The sequence below is a fragment of the Hemicordylus capensis genome, chromosome 3 (assembly GCF_027244095.1).
Source record: "Hemicordylus capensis ecotype Gifberg chromosome 3, rHemCap1.1.pri, whole genome shotgun sequence".
In the NCBI taxonomy this organism is placed as follows: Eukaryota; Metazoa; Chordata; class Lepidosauria; order Squamata; family Cordylidae; genus Hemicordylus; species Hemicordylus capensis.
Genome location: NC_069659.1, coordinates 228606131 through 228620769, shown reverse-complemented (window position 1 = coordinate 228620769; position 14639 = coordinate 228606131). Strand labels below are relative to the sequence as shown.

Below are 14639 nucleotides of genomic sequence, written 5' to 3'. Positions count from 1 at the left end.
TGCATTGTGTGTAACTGATTATTCGTCCCACTGGAAGTCAAAATGATACGACACAGCATCTCTTATTATCTTAATGGGAGCTGACCTGCCATAAAGATGACACATTAAATTGAGTATGAGAGGTGACCTTCTTTTAACAAGAGCATTTCTTCAGAAATGATGCTTATGTCATTAACCAAGGCCAGTGTCAAGTAAGCAAATTAATGACTAGTCATCCTATTGGAATTGCTTTGTTGGAGCAGTAGTTTCTGATTATTAGGTGGCAGACTTAATTAGCTTGCAAAAATATTTAGTGATATTGTAGTTTGGAACAGCAAATTGAAGGGGAAATTTCACCACAGAAATTGTTAAAACAATATATGTCATTTGGAGCATGAAATAGACATGCATAATGAAACAACTAAAAAGCCAAACCCCAGTCTTGTACCACTGAAGTCATTCTGTGACAAGTGTGTTGCTGATAGAATTTGGGAAGAGAATGGTTGTTATCAGTTGCCAAGGGTTGTTGAACACCTCTCACCCCATGGTAAAATTGAAAGTACTACTTATGGTGTCCATTTAGTACAAAGGAGGCCTCCATTTTAGCTTTTTACAGCCACAGATGTCAAAGAGCAGACATTCACTGGGAGAGCATTCCAGAGCTGGAGGGTGGGGCAACAACAGAGAAGGCCCTGTCCCATGTGCATTACAGTTTAACCCACATGCCCATGCTAATATGCCATGGATGGCCAGCATATCAAGTTCATATTTGGTTAGTTCTTTCAGGCCAATTAAAGCTGTGAAGAGCCCATGAGAAAAAATGAGGTGGGCCAAATTAACAGTAGCCAATGGGGCTAACTCCACAGATATGACAAGTGACAAAAATACACATGATAACATGAGGTAGGCATCATGCAAGGAGATATCAATGGCAACCAGAATACTGGCTCTCCTTCTCCAAGACAAAGGATGCTAAGTCCCCACTCACATATGCAAGGGGTCATATGATGGCTGCTTAAACAAGAGCAGTTTGAAATTGGCTTTATTGTTAGTTTTGCTCAAGCACAAGATACAAGGCTTGTTCACATGAGCACCAACAGGGTGGGAGAAGTGTCCAGCCTGGGTAGGAGTGTGCTCCTGATTCTCAGTTATGTGCTTACAAACATCAAGGTAGGAGGCAGGGGAAATGAGCATGAGAGAAGCAGCAGCTGGGTGCGACAGCTTTTCCTCCTACAAAATCTGGGATGGAATCTGGGTACAGTGTACTTATTTCATTTCATTTCATTTCATTTCATTTATTTATTAGATTTATATACCGCCCTTCCAAAATGGCTCAGGGCAGTTCACAGCATGATTTTAAAAAATTAAAACAAATTAACAATTACAATCAAACTATTGAAACACAATAAAACCAATAAAACAGCTAAAAGCCCTGAAAATCAGGGCAACAATTTAAAACAGTTAATCATTTAACACGCTGGAAGGCCAGGCCAAACAGGTAGGTTTTAAGGGCTCTCCTGAAGGACGGCAGTGATCTCAAATTACGAATTTCTGCTGGGAGTGCATTCCACAGCTCAGGAGCAGCTACAGAGAAGGCCCGCCTCTGTGTCGCCACCAGACGAACCAGCACTTATCCAACTTAGTTGCCACTTCACACACAATCATTCTCCCCGCCTCCTATCTTAATGTTTGCAAGCACATGACCAACACTCAGGAGTACACATGGCTCTCCTATCCAGGCTGGGCACATCTCCTGCCAGCAGTTGTGGGAACAAGCCTAATATATAGCTTCAGGCTTTGATTAAGTCATTATAATGTAAATAATAGTATTCACCTATTGCTGTATATTTTCAGAAAGGTAGAGGTATAGCATTGGTGAAATAAAAGCATGGTCTATATTCTCCACCATGTCAGGAGGGCAAAGCAAGAGCTCCACCGTTGGAGGGAGTCGGGACACTAGCTGCTCTGAAGGCTTGCTGCATAGCCCAGCATACGGAGAGAGAGACGAGGAAGCAATGTTTGCTTCTCTACCCTCTCTGCAAAAGCCTTGTTCGCTGCCAGAATTATGTCCCTGAGGTTTACACTGCCCTCAGGGACAATGCTTAAAGAAAAATAATAATTAAAACCACCTCTTCATTCTGTTGCATACTTGAACATACCCCAACTATGCTGTTGATCTTTACTGAAAGAAGAATGGTTCGATCCTGTATTACACAGCTTGCGGCAAGGTTTTTTGGCCTACTTTATATACATTTCATACTAAACCAGATGAGGGAAACCTGACCTGACACCTCCTGGCTTATCAACTCAGGAGAGTAGCAGGGGGCTGTGGCAGGATCTCTTTTAAGAGCACCATGCAGTACTTCTTGAAGCTCAGTGATAGAAAGACTCCCCACTAGCTCACCTTTGAGAAGATGGTGCCCACACTTGGATATGGGTTTGATACATAAGCAGGGTTTTCACTGCAGATCAGGAATTCAGTAGAACTGTGATCTTATTTAAACCCAAGCTTTGTATCACCATTTTCATTCTTGGATCTGTGGACAAATCAGGCTCATTGTTTCTTTTAAGTGTCTATTTCTACTTGACAAATATTTCATTTAATATTTTGCAGTTTTCTCTTCTGTTTGTAATGAGTACTGCAGCAATGTTCATGTTACTGAACAAGTGAGTAACAAAAGGTAATGTTCCTGTCAAGTGCTCCATCCCAGTTGTTTCAACTTAAGCTGCTTTGAGATCATGGTTGCTCAACCTCCATCACTAGGCTCATTTCTAACATCTGGGAAGATAAATTTGAGTCCAAAGTTATTTACCTCATAGGCAATGTTAATAGGATTTTCCTTTCATTAGCGCAGCAGAAATAGCTGCTGCTGGGTGGTGTCAATTTATTTATGTATTGTTCAATTGTTATACCGCCTTTCATAAGGCATCCCATAGTAGTTTACAAAAGTTAAAATCTAATAGAACTCCATAAAAATCACATTTAAAACCTTGAAATCAGTGTAACAGTAAAAACCATACAACACCAAAAAAAACAACCACCATAAAAAACAAACAAACAAAAACAACAACAACAACAACAACAACAACAAAAACACCAGAAGCAGGAAAGTTGAGAAACCTGGCAGCCCCTAAGGGGTGAAAGCCTTAATAAATAAAAAGCCCTTTAGTTGCTTTTTAAAAGCAGCCACAGATGTCAAAGAGCAGACATTCACTGGGAGAGCATTCCAGAGCTGGAGGGCGGGGCAACAACAGAGAAGGCCCTGTCCCATGTGCATTACAGTTTAGCCCCTCTCAATGTCAGCACATGGAGCAAAATGAACTGCCTGCTCTCAAAGGTTTCTGCCCTCCCAACAAGGTCATCAGGGGGTCTTTGTTGGCACCATTTTGATATGATCCCCCATTTCTTATAAAAATCTGGTTTGTATGCACAGATTCACAGTCACATTACATTACAGTGGAATGAAGATGGACTATTCAGTAAACTAAGGGTGGGGGAACCAACATATTCCATGACCAGCAAAATGGGCTGTCAGGTGAACTGACAGAAGTGGAAACAGAAGAAAAGGAAGGCTAATAAAGCTCTCTCCATGCAAGTCAAACTGGCACTGTAAATGTCCAGTGAAGAGAAAGCTCTATAAAGCTATAAAGGAAAGCTCCTAGAAGGATGCTAAAATTCTACATTTAGCAGTCATGAATGCTGGCACCATTTTGATATGATCCCCCATTTCTTATAAAAATCTGGCTTGTATGCACAGATTCACAGACACTCAGGCCTTGACTGTGGCCCATTATTGCAGGATACAAGCTTATTATACCATTCGCTTTGAAGATGGCTGGCGAAAAGAAATCAGGAAAATGAGAGGGCTCCCCCCCCCTTTTTTTTTTTTTGCTTAGACAGCTTTGTTCAAAACACGGAACTATGGCAATATAGGCAATCCTGAATTTAAAAAAAATACTTGAAAATTAGTTATGAGATCTGTTCAAAGTAGAAAATAGCATTCTGTCAGAGCTGGAGGTCTAGCAGCAAGCTGGTAAGTTGATCCAAGCAGAAGGCAAGCGGGGACAAGCGGTCTGAGAGCGTCTCGGTCAGTTCTTACGCTTGCACATACTCATGTGCCAGATCAGATTCAGCAGCTTTATGGGTCCAGGGGAAGCTCTACAGGCCACTGGTGTCCCCTGATCTGTACTGAGTTGCTAGTCACACCACCGTCCTCTGGCCAGCCACAGCTGTGGCAGTGAAGAGCAGAAGAGAGCAGAGACCAGAAGCTTGCTTCCTCTGGCTAACTACTAGAGTGGCATGGTAGGTCAGAATGTGGGTCCTGCGGCCAGGGTCCCAGCCCAAGAGTGCTGTGGTAGTACAATACCAGGGAGAAATGGTGTACCTGCATTTCCTTGAGGAACAGCTCCTGTGTCTAGTTGTCAAACAACTTTTTTAAAAAAATCAAATGATTTTTAAAGAGCAGTTTGGGGACAGGTAGGGGAAGTAATGAAAGATAAATTCTGGGAATTGATTAGATTCACATCTAGAACATGTACATGCACCTTCTGGATGCACCAAACTAGACAATATAGCTATTGTATGATTCGAGCCTGGAGCTTGACTTTGCTAACATAAATAACACATGCTGGTGGGAGATCCAGATTGTGATTACAGTGGGGGCAAAGGGTTTATAGCCCCCCTGCTCCTATCACAGTCTCAATTTGGATTCATGGATTGGCCCCCTGCATGTGCTATTTACTTTAGAAAAATCATGCACACACATTCAGATCATGCCATAGGTATATCAACTAGTTTGAGCCTGCCATTCAAACAAAGTTACAGATGTGCTAACATTGTTATGCCCTTTTCTTCCTTTTTGTGCTTGGGGACCTTTGGAAAGGTCTTGCCCCTCTAATGGCTCACTAGGGGGTCTCTAGATAAACTGAATTAGATCCCTGGCTCCACTCAGGGATATCCTGGCTTTTATGGGGCCCAGGGCAAACACTGGTTTGTGACACCCCCCCCCCCCATGATGAATCACTAAGCATTTTTTAAAAGCTTATACCAATCAATCTGACTATGGTGGAACTTCCTCTCTTCCATCGGAACTTCCTCTCTTTCTGGCTGCAGCACACAAGACCCTTCTTAAGAGCAGGCTCTGGAACATAGGAACATAGGAAACTGCCATATACTGAGTCAGACCATTGGTCCATCTAGCTCAGTATTGTCTTCACAGACTGGCAGCGGCTTCTCCAAGGTTGCAGGCAGGAATCTCTCTCAGCCTTGTCTTGGAGAAGCCAGGGAGGGAACTTGGAACCTTCTGCTCTTCCCAGAGCGGCTCCATCCCCTGAGGGGAATATCTTGCAGTGCTCACAGATCAAGTCTCCCATTCATATGCAACCAGGGCAGACCCTGCTTAGCTATGGGGACAAGTTATGCTTGCTACCACAAGACCAGCTCTCCTCTCTCTGGTTTATCACCCCTTAGCCCTCCCCTCCTAAGATGGCCCTGGCTCCAGCTTTACCTCTGGGATTAGATCCACTCTAGAGGACCTAGTCAATCCATAGCTGCCACCAGCCTACTGGACTACTGGGCAGTAGGACCCTTATGAGGGAGGGATCTAATGAGGACACCAAATCACCTTTCTGCCAGCTTCTAACTCCCCTAGTGGGTTAGCGCTCACTTTTATAGAAGCTTGGTTGAGAGGGCCAATGTGGGGTGGGGTGAGGGAGATCAGACTTCCCTCAGATCAGAACATACCAGCTTTTCATGGTTAATGTTTACAGCCTATACTCCAGCTGTTTGAGCAGGGGCTGGAGAGATGCCTTTTGAGAGGTTCAATATAGCCAGAGTTAGAGATAGGAGATGGATTTTTTCAGCTGGCTGGTAAGAATCATTCCTTTCAGGGAACGGCTAATGCATCCTCTTTGTTGGGCATAGGAACTTTGTAGACCAGCACAGTCTGGTATTACCCTGCTTCCCCTATATTCAACTCATACATTTATAGGCAAATACATGGTACAAAAACACCCCAATACTTCAGGGCTCTCTCCTCCCAAGGAACTGACATTTCAGGCATCTAACTCTTCAGGGTGAGCAATGCAAAGCAGTATCAAAAGGACTGTTTCAAAGTCTGAGAAACTCTAAACAACTCCCTCCCTCCCTCCATTGCAATAAAGAATAATAGATTAAGAGAGTTACTCAGTCTTCATGCCCAAATTGAAGATATTATAATAAACTATTATTCCCTCCTACTGCCTTTCAAGTAATTAAAAGATAATCTCCCTACCATCCATTCGGCACACTTTTTCCCCCATAGAGAAAGAAGATTACAAACAGCAAAAGAGGGAGTAGAAAGACACTTCCTCCTGCTGTCTGAAACGGGAAGGTGTCTCCTGCTGGAGAGCAAGAGAGATGTAGCATTGTACATAACCTTGGGTGAAGGGCGAGAGACTGCGGAATCAATGGACGCTATCTGTGGCAGCCTGCCAATGATTCAGAAATGAACAATAATAGAAGATGGATGCACTATGTAAACCCTCATCACCAACAGGAGCCTGTTCCTAGACACAGATAAGATACTTGATGAATTAATGTTGGCAACCCTTCTATATCTAGCCTTTCCAACAAGGCTATTGAAAAATGAAACATCGATTGACTAGCAGCGGATTGGGGGTGTACGTACCAACTGTTCTGCTCCTCCCAACAGCCTAAGGAACGCTCAGTAGCGCCATTGTGGATACAACTGATGAGAGTATTTAAACTGCTTTAGTACTCTAATGTGTAGATGGAAGAGACTTTTATGGCTGAGCCTTATTGTTTTCTATATCTCAGGCTGCACTGTGCCACCGCAAATGATATATTTAGGAGTGTTGCAGTGAAATTGCAGAGGGCCAAATACAGTAAAATTGGCTGGGTTTCTTAAATGCAGATATTCAAAGCACAAACAGGAAATTTGTCCGCTTCATTATGTGGCACAGTGTCCATGATACTGGGCTCATTGCCAGCAAGTTATTTTATAGCCATGGCACTGCAAAATGCAACGGATGCCACTGTGCAGAGACCAGGCGTGGCTCCTGCAGCTATTTAATCAAACTGCCACCAGAGATTGAACTGGAACTTCACTGGGTAGAGGCTGGGGCCAAACTCACTGAGCAACCTAGGAGTGTGGGTGCTCAGAGCTGTTCTCAGGAACAGAATGGAACTGGATTGTGTCAAGATTGAAATGTATGACTGTCAGACTATTTATATTTATATAAATATGTATATTTATTTATATTATAAATGTTTATATTATATAACCCCTGCTAACTTGGCAAAGAGGCACCTTTTAACATGGTGATTCTCTTTATTTAGCAGGGGGAGAGTAACTGGCCCTGTCCACCCCCAGCACAGTACCTCCAGTGGCTGTTGCTGGTGTCTGTCGTATGTTTTATTTTGATTGTGAGCCCTTTGGGGACAGGGATCCATCTTATTTATTTATTATTTCTCTGTGTAAACTACCCTGAGCCATTTTTGGAAGGGCGGTATAGAAATCGAATAAAATAAAATAAAAAAAAATATTCATTCATTGCTATGTTTGTAAGGGTTTGAATTTATGTTTTGAATTATTATTATAGCAAGGGTAAATTTTATAGTTGATGATTCACGAAGAGATGTGTGCGGGAAGTCCACCTTTTTGTGTGTATTTGCAATGAATGATAATATTACTACTGTTAAAATTAATAAAAATTGAATTTGGGGAAAAAAATCATTCATTCATTCGATTTCTATACCACCCTTCCAAAAATGACTCAGAGCGGTTTACATTAAAACAAAACAATTAAAATCAATTAACAGTTTAAAATAGAAATTATAAAACACCACAAAACAATTAACAGTTAAAACATTCAAAACTGTTTAAAAACCCTGGAAAACCAGGTTACAACAGATTAAAAACATTTACAATTTAAAAACCCTGAAAGGCCAGGCCATACAGATAGGTTTGGGGGGCTCTCCTGAAGGCCAATAATTAATTCAGATTACGGATTTCTGCAGGGAGTGCATTCCACAGCCCAGGAGCAGCTATTGGGAAGGCCCGCCTCTGAGTCACCACCAGACGCACTGGTGGTAGCTGGAGACAGACCTCCTCAGTTGACCTTAATGTGCAGCAGAAGAATGAAGCCTCTGAGTTGACCAGAGCTAGTATAAAAAGTGGCAAACCTCTCCTGTTGCCTTTGCCTGATCAACAGATCAGTATCTTCTGCCTGTACATCTCAAGTCCTAATTCAAGTCCCAGTGAAAGACAACAGGGACTCTCATTTGGGAAACATCTATCTCAGATCTAGGCTGGGTATTATAACTATGCATCTCCTGAGGTCCTGCAGATTTATTTATATATGTGCCATATTATTGTTCTGAAATACCACAGTATACTATAAGATGAGGAAGATACATAGCAGCCGTATGTAACGACATATATTTATGTTCTATCCAAATTACTAAATTGGTTGACTTGTTTTGTTATGCTTTCTGGAATCAGCTTTGCATCCACACATTACAAAAGGCCCAGTCTTTTTGGCATCTGCTTGCAATTAATGGAGGTGCTTTAGTATTTATATCATCATCAGTGTTTTCCCCATTATGTTCAATTGGGCTAGTTGGATGGACGAAAGCACATGGGTCATAGACACATCAGCTCATATTCTCCAAAAGGGCCATTTTCCAAAGGAAGATGTCGAATGGAGCTATTTGGAAATGGCTCAGAAGTTCAAGTACATTCTAAAAAGGACATCTGTGTGGGAGAAGCAATCAGACTTGACAGCATTAACAAAAGCACACTGCATAACATAACTTGGGAGAATTACATTGTGTTAACAATATACACAAGTCAGCTATACCTATTGCTAAGCCTAGCAATTCCGCTAGAGAAAGAAATGAAACCAAGAGATGAATGTAATGCCATATTTAAATAATGGGACTGAATCAAATTAAGCTGGATATCAAGGGAAAAACTGCGATTTATTTTCAGAGGTTGAAGTGCTAAGCACTGGATCTGTTACTAAATGATGTTTGCAAAATAGCAGCCAAGACTCTTCTGGCACAGAGACAACATAAGCAAACCAGAGCCATGTCCACCCATCCCAGAAGTTTATTTTAGAAATGAATTCCATAAATTTTCAAAACAGTTGTACAGGATTTAGCCACACAAATCCATGAAAAGCAAATAAGTGGGGAAATTATCTGCCTCAAAAGCTTGCTATGGAGGCTGGTTTTATTTTGCTTTTGTTTTGTAAAGTATTTACATTTTCCATACAGGATTGCATTTTGACACCGCAGTAACCTAAAGAAATATGGTTTATTTGCTATCTCTAAAAATAGTGTCCCCCTGTTCTCCAGGTTTGTTTGCAATTATTTCACGGCACATGGCTTTCTGACATATTTGTGGATCTGGCTGGATAACTCATTCCTTAACTTACTAGATTACTTGCTAAGGGGATACTTAGCCTGAAGGATTTTTGTTCCACTCAATATGGATCATTCTGTTTGGGGGCTGTAGCCAAAGAGGAAGCTGCCCCCTGCAGGAATATTCCAGCCCCCCCCCCGGCTGAATTTTCAGCCCTCGTTTGGAAAATATGCCTCCAGCACTCGGTTGTATTATATCTAGTAATCTTTTCTGTGTTGTTGTTTGGAGTTTTGAACCAGTAGGGGTCCTGCAGAGAGTGTGGGGGGTGGCGTCCGAAGGAAAGGAGAGGGGAAGGAGAAGGAGAAACTAGAGTAGATGTTCTGAATAAAATCCTAGTTAAATCTACCTAATATTGCTCTGTGTTTATGAGAGAAGCAGTTATACAACCTTTGGCAATGAGATTTTGAACCAGCTATGCATGTGAGCCTGCAAACCTTATGAATGTTCCTGCATCTTCATTTCATCGCATTACAGGGCCTACATTCCTGGACTGTTGCAATCCATTATTGCTGCTGCTGATTGTTTCTCCAGTTTCCTGACCTGCAAAACCTCTGAAGGTACTTTTTCCTTATCAATCCTGAACTCTGAACTGGATGCCCACAGCAACATGGCTTAAATCCTACCACCACCTTTTTTTCTTGTCCGCCTGGGAGAACCTGCTCTACTGATATCTGGAAAATACCCCTAGACTCAGGTTTGCTTTAGTTGACATGAGCTACGCCATTTTAGATTGCTGATACAGAGCCACAGGCTCTGAGACTTGCCCTGACATGTCTTCCTACACGCTGGGGGGAACTGGCTAGGTGCTATTAGCGTTCCCATGTATTCCTTTCTCACACGCCTATGTTACTTTTGTATCCTGCACTCAGCAACAAACATGAAGTGATGGGCCATCCTGTTCCTTCCCTATGGTGGGAAAGAGGATTGTTTCTCTTTGATCAGAATAACGATGCATAGTTTTAGGAATGTAAAGTAGTAACAGTGTCAGCCTTTGGTTGATGTAGAAGCTTGCTATGGTGATGTATCACCCGACTTGTCTCCTGCCCTTTGATTCGCTGAAAGTGTGAAACTTGTTGCCATTTTGCATGTATGCGTAGAGCGGACTCCATTTTGGGTTGCTCTACCTTGCTGCATTTGATATGGAGCATCACCTTTCTTGTATTCTGCAGAATATAATAAAGTAAGTTAGATCTCCTCTTGGTGTAATCAATTGGCGTCGTTGCACCAGGTGCTTGAACCCTTTGCAGTTATCACTACCCTAGAAACAATGGAGGTCCTATTTCTTCAATTACTTCCTTACTATACAGACCCCGGATCTTACTCCAGCAAAGCAGAAAGCTATATTGCTTCACTCCCTAGGACCTGAAGGCCAGAGACTATATAATCATTTGTCCTTTCCTGCCAATTATTATGACGCTGCTCTTCAAGCCTTAGATTATCGTTTCAACCCTGCTTTGAATGTGATTGCTGAATGTTACAAGTTCTATTCTAGATCCCAAATGCCTGGTGAATCTATTGATCAGTATGTCACAGCACTGAGTGCCTTCAGTGTAGCCTGTGAGTTTGCCAACTTTACTGATGAAATTACCAGGGAACAGATTGTTACGAAAACAAACTGCTCCAAACTGCCTGAAGAACTGCTACTGGAAGGGAAATTTGCCTTAGATAAAGTTATAGAGGTGGCTAGGAGGGTGGGAAATGCTCTCCATTGTGCCAAATCACTCTCTTTGGTACCCCAAACCCCACCTCCTGTAATCCAGGCTGTTCTGTCTAAATCCTTCCAAACCCAATCTTCTCATATTGCAATGCCCCAGACAGTGGCAGCACAAGAAAGGAAGAGTTACCATTCTACCAGTGTAGAGACTCTGCCCACAAAGCCAATTTTGCTCACTCCTGCACAGAAGGTCACTCACAACAAGTGCAAAAAGGGGACACTTGGCTAAAGTTTGCAAGTCTGCAGTCCACTCCATTACTGATTCACTATATGATATGGAGGAGGCAGACTAACCATTTCCTGACAGTGTTTTAAGTGTGATGGAGTCAGAGCCGACTTCTCCACAATGTCATGTAAAACTTCATGGACATCAAGTGCAGATGATGGCTGATTCTGGTTTGCTGTACACCATCATTGCCCATATGCTTGACAAGAAACTCCTTGCTACATCAGATCTGCACCTGCAACCTTCAGACATCCGCCCATGGGGATACGGAGGTTCTCCTATTGCCAAAAATAGATACTTCACTGCTGTTCTACAAAGAAAGGGAAAGTGTATGTGTCACAATAAGGAGTCTTAATATTGGGCTGGAAATATCAGAAAGATCTACAGGTGAGTTAGACCCAAATAGCACGGAACCCATCTAACAGATGATGGAGCATCCATATGTTGATATGATTGCTGATTTCTCGGATGTTTTTGCCAATGCTCTTGGCACTGCCATACATTTCAAATATAAAATTCCGATGAAGGCAAATCAAATGCCTGTACAATGCAAAGTGAGGAGCATACCCATAGTATTGCGCCAAGCAGTTAAAGAGGAACTTTTAAGACTACAGCATGCTGATATCATAAATTCTGTTGATTCATCATAATGGGTCTCTCCCATTGTTCTTGTATCAAAATCAAACTGTACACTTTGGATATGCATAGATTTAAGAGATGTGAATTCCAACATGGATTGACATCCATTCCCCAATTCCAGTGAAATGCTGCTTACTCTGAAAAAAGCCTCAGTGTTCACAACTTTGGACTTGTCTTCAGCCTATCATCAAATTTTGCTGTTCAGAAGTTCTCAGAAATACACAGCCTTCATTAACCCAGAGGGTCTTTTTCAATTCAAAAGACTGCCATTTGGATTAGCCTCTGCAGCTTCGGTATTTCAAAGAATGATGCATGCAATTTTGGAGACAACAGATGGCATCACTTACTTTCAGGATGATATTTTAGTGCCTAGGGAGCAAGAGGTTGCTGGTTCAAATCCCTGCTGATACGTTTCCCAGACTATGGGAAACACCTATATCAGGCAGCAGCGATATAGGAAGATGCTGAAAGGCATAATCTCATAGGAGGAGAGCTAGCAAGCACAACTTGTTGCCTTAGCTAAGCAGGGTCTGCCCTGGTTGCATATGAATGGAAGACTAGAAGTGTGAGCACTGGAAGATATTCCCCTCAGGGGATGGAGCCGCTCTGGGTAGAGCAGAAGGTTCCAAGCTCCCTGGCTCCTCCAAGATAGGGCTGAGAGAGATTCCTGCCTGCAACTTAGGAGAAGCTGCTGCCAGATAGACAGTGGTCTGACTCAGTATATGCTGTCTATCTGGCAGCTTCCTATGTTCCTATGTTCCATGCTGTGCGGGAGATGGCAATAGTAAACCTCTCGTGTATTGTACCAAATACATGGCTCTGTGGTCGCCAGGAGTCAATACTGACTGGACAGCACAACTTTGACTTTAAAACTATTGAGGAGCATGATGCTAAACTGACTGAAGTCTTAAGAAAACTCTGACAACATGGACTTATTATTTCTGTAAAGAAATGTTAGTTTTGTACACACTCAGTGACATACGTGGGACACACAATATCTCAGAGAGGCATACATCCCAAAAGTGACTTGGTGAAAGCTATTCAGGAAGCACCAGAACCACACAACAAGGATGCTCCTTGTTAGGACTCTGTGTTACTCTAAATATGTTAGATGGTTTACCTCAAATGTTGCACCATTGCATCTTATTTTTAAAAAGAATGTAGCATTTCATTTAAGTGGGATGAATCCTGGAAGGCTAGTTTTCAGACTATCAAGTCAGCCATTGCTGAAAGCCCTTCTTCTTTTGACACCAACAGGCACACTATTGTAACCACTGATGCTTCTGAATATGGTTTGGGTGCTGTCTTGATGCAGCAAAAAGGGGTTGCCTTTGCTTCCAGATTGCTTACTGCATCGGATAAGATGTATTCTCTCATTGAAAAAGAAGAAGCTCCAGTATGTTTCTAGGTGGTGAGGCACTTCAGGATCTAATTGTGGGGCAGAAAATTTGTTTTACAGTCAGACCATATCTGCTTTATTTACTACTTGGGGATCAAGTTGAGAAGCCCGAAGAATAGGCAAATGGACCACCAGACTTATGGACTTTGATTTCCAGGTGGAATATCTTCCAGGTATTCAGAATACAACTACAGATTGTTTCTCTCAACTTCCCCTTTCAGGTCAAGAGGAGATCCCAGAAGATGAGGATGAAGGAGTAGTAATTGTGCAAATAGCTTCATCCACTCATGGAGTGATCATGTCTTCTGAATGAAAAGTGGCCCTCAGTGCTGATCAAGTGCTTATTGAACTTAACAACAAGAACAGCTCTGCTGGATCAGGCCCAAGGCCCATCTAGTCCAGCATCCTGTTTCACACAGTGGCCCACCAGAAGCCACTGGAAGCCTACAGGCAGAAGTTGAGGGCATCACCTCCCTCCTGCTGTTACTCCCCTGCAACTTAAACCTTACATAACTAATGGATAACCATGCAAAATTGTGCTACCCAAACATCTTCAACTATACATGCATGTATCGAGTGAGCTGCCCCTTCTCAATAAGCTGGTGCTGGGGACTGATAATTTGATGGTGCCAACCTCCTTAAAGCAAAAGTGATCAAAATTGCCCACGAAGGTCACCTGGGTGCTTTCCAGACAAGACCCTACAACGGGGTCAGGACGTACCTCAGAAGTCTACTTCCACACTTCCTGCATCGTGACACCGCAGTCCCTATGCGAACAGCAGAGTGCAGTTCACATTTCCAATGCTTGTTTCGAATTTAATCGCTGCGAAATAGAGCTAGGACGTTGTATATCTGACGTGAAAAAGTTGCTGTGTTTTTTGGGTTGTTAGTTGCTGTGAGACTGCTCCCCCTACTGTTTATGTTTTGAATGCGACTTGCCTGAACGGAGGCATTTTGCTGCTGATGCGCAGCTAGTCTGGAAAGCGCCCTGGGCATGAGCTTGACTATAAGGTGAATCAGAGACAGTTTTTGGTGGCCAGGTATGGACAAACACATTGAAAATGTAATCAGGTACTATATGGCAAATGTGTATGTGTCAAATCACAGAAGACTTTTACCACCCCCTTGACTCCAGAAGAGTATTGCAGTAGTCCTTGGGAAAAACTTGCTCTGGATATAATGGGGCCTTTTGATAACCAACCCACGAAACCAAGATTTGTTATAGTGGTAGTGGACTACTATTCCAGGTGGCTA

General features: G+C 42.5%; 1 long non-coding RNA gene across 7 annotated transcripts in view; it reads right to left on the bottom strand.

The window, feature by feature from the left end:
* LOC128348802 (uncharacterized) overlaps positions 1-14639 on the bottom strand; it is a 144728-nt gene that overhangs the window by 92236 nt on the left and 37853 nt on the right. The window contains exon 4 of one of the 7 annotated variants that reach the window (XR_008318342.1): positions 10177-10570. The exons of the other annotated variants lie outside the window; for them this stretch is intronic. This is a non-coding gene — a long non-coding RNA (uncharacterized LOC128348802). Of the gene's footprint in view, positions 1-10176; positions 10571-14639 lie in introns of those variants that run through there. 7 annotated transcript variants of the gene reach the window in all.